Genomic DNA, 8335 nt, shown 5'->3' with positions numbered 1-8335 from the left:
ATGTGTCATGTCATGATTATGAAGGTGTCATGTCAGTCTTATGCACACCCCTTCAAGTAAAGTGTTACCGCGTCTGCCACTATTCACTGCATCTTTCTTAGCGTGGTGAACGGGAGCGCCAAAATAACAGCATACGTCAATCACAATCACTAATACAATTCCTAATAGTTAACGGCGTCGTTCGTGAACAAACTGTTTATTAAAGCTACATTATGAAGTTAGCTATCTTGAGATGGTAGGAAGAGGAGGGCACAGGATCTGGCCAGGACTGAGCCAGATCAAAACTTGAAAACTCTCAAAGATAGGATCATTACACCAACATTAAGGGACATTTCACCCCGAAATTAAAGTTCTGTCATCATTTACTCACCCTCATGTCATTTCAAACCTGTATGACTTTCTTTTTTTCTGTGGAACACAATATAAGAAAGTCAGTGGGTCTAAAACAACAATGGACCCCATTAACTTTGTACGGACAAAATATCTTTGTATTCTGTGGAAGAAAGAACGTCATACAGTTTTGGAAAGACATGAGGGTGAGTAAATTATGAAAATATTCCTTTAGAATGTCTAGAATATTTTCTCTTCAAAGTCTGTAGATTGGATTTTGTGTTAAATATTTGAGAAACCTGCAGTTGATGTTTTTTATTAATAACTATTCCATCTTTTTACTTCCCTTTATACTCATAATTCTATTTTTCCTGCATATAAGGGTGATATATTGACATCAACTCAACAATGAGGGTGATATATTCACACCAGAAGACCCATCCCCTGTCACCCAGTGGCCCACCACACCAAACCTCATCTTTATTCTCAATATGTTCTTTTCCAGTGGCTATCATGGTCTTTAATAAATGACTTTAATTTAAAGAAGAGACCTTGAAGTGTGTGTGTGTGTGTGTGTGTGTGTGTGTGTGTGTGTGTTGTGTGTGTGTGTGTGTGTGTGTGTGTGTGTGCGTGTGTGTAGATCACTTTCTTTATATCCTTTATCTCTCTTTAAGGTGCACTGCTGAGGAATCTATGCACTTCCGTCATCACTCAAATACTCTTATACACACATACATAAAAGAAAACGCATGTTGCTCCACACTAACACTAAAATACTGCTGCTACTGTGTTTGAAAAATGACCTTGTAGGACTTAGAACTATCCACAATAACATACTGATAAATCCAATTCACACATTTAACAGGCTCTAAAAACTATGAAATATGTATAAAATATATAGTATAACTGGTTGAAAATGCACAATGAATTGTTTTATGGGCAGGCCATGATACAGGTCTTGACTAGATTTGGTATCCTGGACTATGGTTGTAGAAACATGATTTATCTTAGCGCAGAAGTGTTATCCTTGATAGCCAATTAAAAATAACCACAAACATAAAATAACACCCCACTGGAAAGAAATACACCAGGGGTGTCCAAACTCGGTCCTGGAGGGCCGGTGTCCTGCAGGGTTTAGCTCCAACTTGCCTCAACACACCTGAATAGAAGTTTCTAGTATGCCTATAAGAGCTTCATTAGCTGGTTCAGGTGTGTTTAATTAGGGTTGGAGCTAAACTCTGCAGGACACTGGCCCTCCAGGACCGAGTTTGGACACCCCTGAAATACACCCTCGTTTTTCAGTTGTTTCTCATAGAAAGCAATGGGATTAAATAGAGCAGTCCTCATCAACTCCAGTCTTGAAGGGCCAGTGTCCTGCTGACTTTAGACCAATACCAATTAAACACACCTGTACATAACTTACAAGTAATATTGAACACCTTGAATAGCTTGTGTTCGGTTACAGTTAAACTCAGCAGGACACTGGCAATCCAGGAGTTGAAGAGCCCTGATATAGAACATATCTCACACGTGCCTCATCTAGAATTTCAAATTGTAGTCAAATTTGTCAAGATAAAATATCAATCAGTCAAATTATTTGATCAATGCAATCCACATTCATTCAAAGATGCTGTATGTCAACAACTGTCTCAGCTGTATCTCAGTTTTAAGGAGAAACATCTGAGCCTGAGATGAAACATAACCAAGGATGCCAACAAGTTGTAACAGAGCAACTAATTATATAAGCAATAAAAATTATTCTGGGGCATGTATTTGTAAGTTACTTTAGTAAGAAAGAATGTAAATGCAAATGCATATGCAAATAAAACACTGCAATATTGTCATTCGATATTAATGTCGTATAACAGGAATTCTAAATTAAACTAGACATTGTTGCACATACTATAGCAGACTCTTTGTCAAACTCTGACATATATCAAATCCACTTTACAAATGCCTGTATAAGTGAATGCAATGCATGGCCTTCAGAGGTGGCAGTATTTTATCTGTGCTGGGGTGACAGGGACTTTTAATTGACAAGGCTGAAGTGTTTCAGCCCCACTAGAGCACAAACAATAACCACAATAAAGACAGAGTGAGCCATAAAGAAAGGCCTTGTTTTCGTTGATCATTCTATTCCCTGGGTATGTAGGCAACACTGTGCAATAATGCAATAACTTAGATCTCACAAATGCACAGACACACACACCTGTGTCTGTATTGTTGAATGACACATGGAAAAATATTCATGCCTCCCTTAATAAAAAGAAAAAAAGAGAGATACACTGAGAATTTTGAAATATCTGCCTAAATATGGATATTTTACCTAGGCGTACATTACCATGCACATCTTATGCAGATTAAGTTTGAACTGAAATTTCTCTCCGAAATACAGATGTGTATTGAGGGCACGGTAGACAAGGTCACAGCTCCTTTCACGTTGTGTGTGTGAGTGGGTTGTGTGCGGGTGTGTGCTGTTCTAGCAGTCTGGGTGTGAAAAGGCCTGACTATACAAAACTGTAGGCACTCCAAGGACGTATAAAGAAAACCTTTTATATAAATTTTGCATTGACATTTCTGTTTGATTTCAGGTTCTCTGATGCACAAAAATGAAAGGAAAGTTTGCTGAGGCAAAATCTGAACAAAGTAGTGTTACAGTGTACAACACATGTAGCTGTAGATTTTTTAAGCATTGCAAGCTACAAGGTTTCTGAAAACTGAAAAGTCATGCAGGTGATGCTAAACTTTTGAGTGAAGTGCAATATACTGTATATAGTCTAAGTGCTAAGGGGTAATAATGGAACAACAGTTTTAAAAAGTGATTTTTGTCACTATTATTTACAATAGAATCAGCACATTTATGGGCTTACATAAAAGATTCTTGTTATAAGAGACAATAAAAACAACTTTGGCTTTAATGACTTTCCAAGAATGAGGAGGGCTTCAACATGCTGTCTGTCAGAGACCATAATGTACCTGATAAGGTATGTGAGAATAAATTTGTTTTTCACTCGCTGAAATTGGTGATTTTTATAAAATGTAGATCACTATCTTCTCAGTTGTTTAAAAGATTAAGGCAATTAAGTTTGATAAAATGTTTAATTTTTCAGTAAAAAGATGATCAATTTTTACATGATTTGTTACATTTAATTACCTCTTAGTAGATTTTGACTCATATATATCAATAACTGAGTCTTTCAAGTAGATAGGCACTCTAAATGTATGTATATTACTGCTAGCTGTCTATGGTTGTAGCCAAGATGGCTGCAGAGTGATCTGACCTGTCTTCTGTGCTTTTTCCCCCAGTTAATCTGGAGATGTTTACCAGTTAAGCGCAAACCCCGCCCTGCGGATGATTTCACTGATCAGTTCAATCATGCAGTCAACTGTCAACAACTTCATGGGTTCATATCAGATTTCAGAAAAATCACACACTTGCTAAAGCTGTGGTTCTCAAAGTGCAATGTCAGAAAAATGTGCAAAAATTGTAAAATAACAGGATAACTCTATTAGAGGTAGTAATATGTACCTTTAAGGTATGTACGCTTATACAATTATGAACCCTTTAGGTGTAAAGAAGGTACAAAGGTGTCCCTTTGAGGGTGCTGCCTAGTGACAAATTGTTTTTGCACATTTTTTTTCTGAGATTGTGTGGGGGTTTTATCTTCTCTGCCACCTTGTCCATGATTTTGAGTTTTCACTTGTAGTGCTACACTATAAAAACATATAAAAAAAACAGATGTCCTTAAAGGGGGATGTCAGGTTGGATTGAGGTCGACAAGATTTTGAGTAAATAACAGCATTCAATAAGGTTAGTTCAGTTTGATTTTCAGATTAAAAGTTATTTACATACTGTTTAAAACTTTTTCAAAAATTAAAAAAGAACCACTCTCATTTACAGTACGTCTGCTTAATAGATTAATATTTCAAATTCTTAAAAACAGTACTAAATGCAGTAGCAATAGTGCAAAGTAAAACAACATTCTTTTTCACTCATACAATGACAAAATGCAAACATAAACACTTGAACTTTTTAATGCACGGGGAAATGAGCACTGTGAATGTTTAACTACACTCTTAAAAACAAAGGTGCTTTCCTGATGACATAGAAGAACCTTTTTGTCAAAATTTCTGTTTCACAAAAGGTTCTTTGTGGCAAAAGAAGGTTCTTCAGATATTAAAAAGGTAAGAAAGAGATGGTTCTTTAAAGAACCTTTGACTGAATGGTTATTTGTGGAACCAAAAATGGTTCTTCTATGGCATCTCTGTAACATTTTAAGCACCTTTATTTTTAAGAGTGTAGTCAGTTCACTCAGTGATACTTACTGTGTTTACCTCATTGATTGTGCTATTCTCAAAGAATTGTAAACGACTTGGTGTTCAAGGTTGGATGAAACATACCACTTTATAATTTATAACCACAACATTTGTTACAAGGCATGAAACAAATGCAGTGAATGTGAACAAAAATTCACATGTTCTATGTTGGGTGAAAATCTCCCACAAAAGCATACAAACAACAAAAGAGACGCCTCTTCCTTCAAGTCACACTTCACAATTTAATAACAACTTCCTTTCCTTCGTGAAGTTTTTCTCTGTTTCCCACTTTTTGTCCCTTAAAAAAGCTTCCCACACTTTTCAAACACACCTCTCTCTTTAAATGTCTGCCAACATTTCTTCTATCAAGTCCAACCCAAACCTAACAAAAACCCACACACTCTCCTTCTAAGGTGCCGGGCTGCTTCTCTTTTTCTGATTCGACCCCATTACTTCATGCTTTTCTTCAGGTTTGATGCCAAACTAACGCTTACGGTGCAGCAATACCACCGTTTTCTGCATCTGACAACAGAGGAGCCGCAAACACGCAGAAACAGCCAAGGGAACAACAGACAGATCCGCATCATTAATATTTTACTAATATGACAGTAGAGCGTGATGTGAAGGCATCACTTTTAATGAGAACAGACAAAAGCATGTGTACAGAACAAAGAGTTGCGAATCACGGAGACAGAGGTTTTAGCTTGAGATACGTGTGCCAATACGTATGTGTGTGTAGGGAGATGATACAGAAATACAAAGAAATGACACAGCCCAAAGCTGACATAGTAGGGTAATTTGTAAGATCACAGACCCTCAGGGGTGAATTCACTAAAACAGCTGTGCCACTTTTGGTCTTGATTCTTTTAGGCAGGATTTTATACCTCGTTTGTTAGGTCCTGATGCGTTTTCTCCCTTATGGTCCATTTAGGATCCCATTAATGATTTGTTAGTACTTCAATGCATATTAATCTTTGGAAAAAAAACAAAAAAACAATGCAATTCCAAGGTAAAATTGTGGTATAATTAAAAAATAAATTAAATAAATGTAAAAAATGCTAAATTCTTTTTAAAGGCAGAATAAACGCAAACCAATACTTAGCTTTGAAGGCACGGAGAGATCAAAACAAAATAACGGTCAAGAATTAGAAGTACAAAACGAGGATTTGTAAAGAAGAATGTTCCCACACTACATTAAAGTAGTGTGCAAGCTACATTAAAGTGATTATTACGTTTTGAATATGGATATTTTTCTTACAAAAACGCATCGATTCGCTACAGAAGGCCTTTGTTCACCCCCCGGAGCCGTGTGAGACACTTCTTTTTATGGATGGGCGATTTTTATTTAAGTTCTTTTGGACTGAAGCAATGCAACACCCACTGAGTGGCATTAAACAGCTTGAAAGATCAAAGACAATTTTTAATATAACTCCGACTGGATTCGTCTGAAAGAAGAAAGTCATATACACCTAGGATGCATTGGGGGTGAGTAAAACGCAGCCTAATTTTCATTTTTGGGTGAACTAACCCTTTAACTTAATATTCAACAAAATAAACAAAATGTGGTAATATTTTACATAAATTTTTTTATTAAATACTACAGACCAAACTCACAATGCATACCTTTAGCTGCATTTTTTCAGATAATCAACAAGTCAGTAACTAAGCTGATTGAATTCTCCCAGTTAATAAGCTGGACAGAGTCACTAAAAAAGAAGGGACTTAAAAGTGTCATTCATTCAGGAATCGGATCACACTGATTGTGATGTATGTGTTTGATTTACTAAAAAGAACCAGCTCATAAGTGTTATTCATTCAGGATTTGGCTCACACTGGTTGTGATGTATGTACTTGATTCAATAAAAATAACTAATTAATAAGAGTCATTCATGCAGGAATTGGATCACACTGCTTGCAAAGTATGTGTTTGATTCAATAAAAAGAACCGACTCATGAGAGTAATTTGTATAGGAATTGGATTTCACTGGTTGCGTTAAATGTGACTGATTCACTAAAAAGAATGGACACATTAAACTGCTTTGTTTGCTAATCGGACTACTTTGGTTGCATCAGGACAGATTTGCATTTATGCTACATATGCAGTATGGTCATATGCATTTTTTTTTACCCCTTTCAAATGTGGAACATGTGGAACACAAAAAGTGGAAAACATTTCAGACACTGTTTACATCTGTATCTGGTGTCATCTCACTTTAAATGGAATGCCCCAAACAGAGGTTAGTATCAAAAAAGTGGGCCTCACACTTCACACACACAGCTCTGCTGCCCCCAAATTACCTTGGTGTTCTTTCTGTAACCAGTCTGTGGGTGTGAGATGTGTAGACTAGGCTAGTACAGAGCACACTTGAGGAGCAACACAAGGCACAAATTAGACTCCATATCGCTCCTAAATATCAGTGTACCCTGTTGAAAAGAAAAAACAGCATATTTTGGTTAGGTATGTTTTGAATCATGACAGCTGGTTTGAGCTGGTCCTTAGTTGGTAATGAGCTGGTTTAAGATGGTCATGTGCTGGTCCTAAGCAACTAGCTCCTGCTCAGGACCAGTTCAGGACCAGCTTATACCATCTCATGACCAACTAAGGACCAGCTTAAACCAGTTCAAACCACCTGGCATGCTTCAAAACATATCTAACCCACATATGCTGTTTTTTCAACAGGGTAGAGCATGGCACAGGCTGGCTTATCCATGACTCCACTGGGGCCATGTGTAGACAGGGCTTGTCTGATTCAGTGGCCTCTCCCCTCCAACACCACCAGCAGCCTAATTAGGCCAACAACATGAGGCTGTCTCTGTGTCCCAGCCCGTAGCTCTCACTCTCTCAGTGAACGCTTATCAGGTGGGATCTGTCCAAACTAAATGACAAAACATGCCGCTTTAGTTAGTTAGAAGAAATATGCTCACCCTGGAAAACTCTTCTTCTCACACACACACACACACACACACACACACACACACGCACCTCATTCAGTGGTGACAGTGGTAAAGCATTAAGGAGTTACACTTGCATTTGTAGAATGTGCCCATCAGTTAATGGGTCACCTGTGATACATCTTCATCTGGGAGCAGTGGGCCGTGTGGAGAAAAAAATCCCCCTAGGACTGGAGATATAGGAGGCCTGTCACACAGCCAGGGTCACAACATACTGCAAAATAAAGAGGAAAATACCCCTAATCCATCAGAACACCTTTTCTAGTTAGACAGAGACAAAATGGGGAGGGAGGGAAGAGAGAAAGACAGAGGTGGGGGAACATAGTGACAGAAAAGGGAAAGGAGAAATAGTCATTTCACTGCTGACCTTTTTACAAATATACCAAATATAATGACAAATCACATACCTCAGGGGACAGTTAAGCAAGTTAAAATTTTTTAGCTTGTTAAATACATAATGTAATCTAATTTTAAACTTCCCTTTTAAGTAAAGAAAAAAAAAAAACAAAAAAAAAAAGAGTAATGTGTGAAGGTTTTATAAATTTGTGTTGATCACACTCACAGCATAACACGTGTCACTTAGTGAGTTTGTTTTTTTTACCCACAAAATGTATTTTAATAAAAATACAACTATTTTATTTTAACTATAATTTAATTTAGGGGGTACATAAGACAAAAAACTGGGAAACACTGATATATTCTTATTTTTAATGTAAAACTTCAAAAATATGTTGAT

The 8335-nt window shown here is 37.1% G+C and overlaps 1 long non-coding RNA gene across 1 annotated transcript in view; it reads right to left on the bottom strand.

Annotated features, from left to right (window-relative positions):
• The window catches only part of LOC107672214 (uncharacterized), a 17175-nt gene that overhangs the window by 8412 nt on the left and 428 nt on the right, over positions 1 to 8335 (bottom strand). Inside the window, exon 2 of the long non-coding RNA XR_001632297.1 lies at positions 4068 to 4074. This is a non-coding gene — a long non-coding RNA (uncharacterized LOC107672214). The remainder of the gene's footprint in view (positions 1 to 4067; positions 4075 to 8335) is intronic.

The sequence above is a fragment of the Sinocyclocheilus anshuiensis genome, unplaced genomic scaffold (genome assembly GCF_001515605.1).
Source record: "Sinocyclocheilus anshuiensis isolate Anshui unplaced genomic scaffold, SAMN03320099.WGS_v1.1 scaffold997, whole genome shotgun sequence".
Classification (NCBI taxonomy): domain Eukaryota; kingdom Metazoa; phylum Chordata; class Actinopteri; order Cypriniformes; family Cyprinidae; genus Sinocyclocheilus; species Sinocyclocheilus anshuiensis.
Note: the sequence above shows the minus strand (reverse complement) of the source record. Positions and strands in the feature narration are given on the sequence as shown.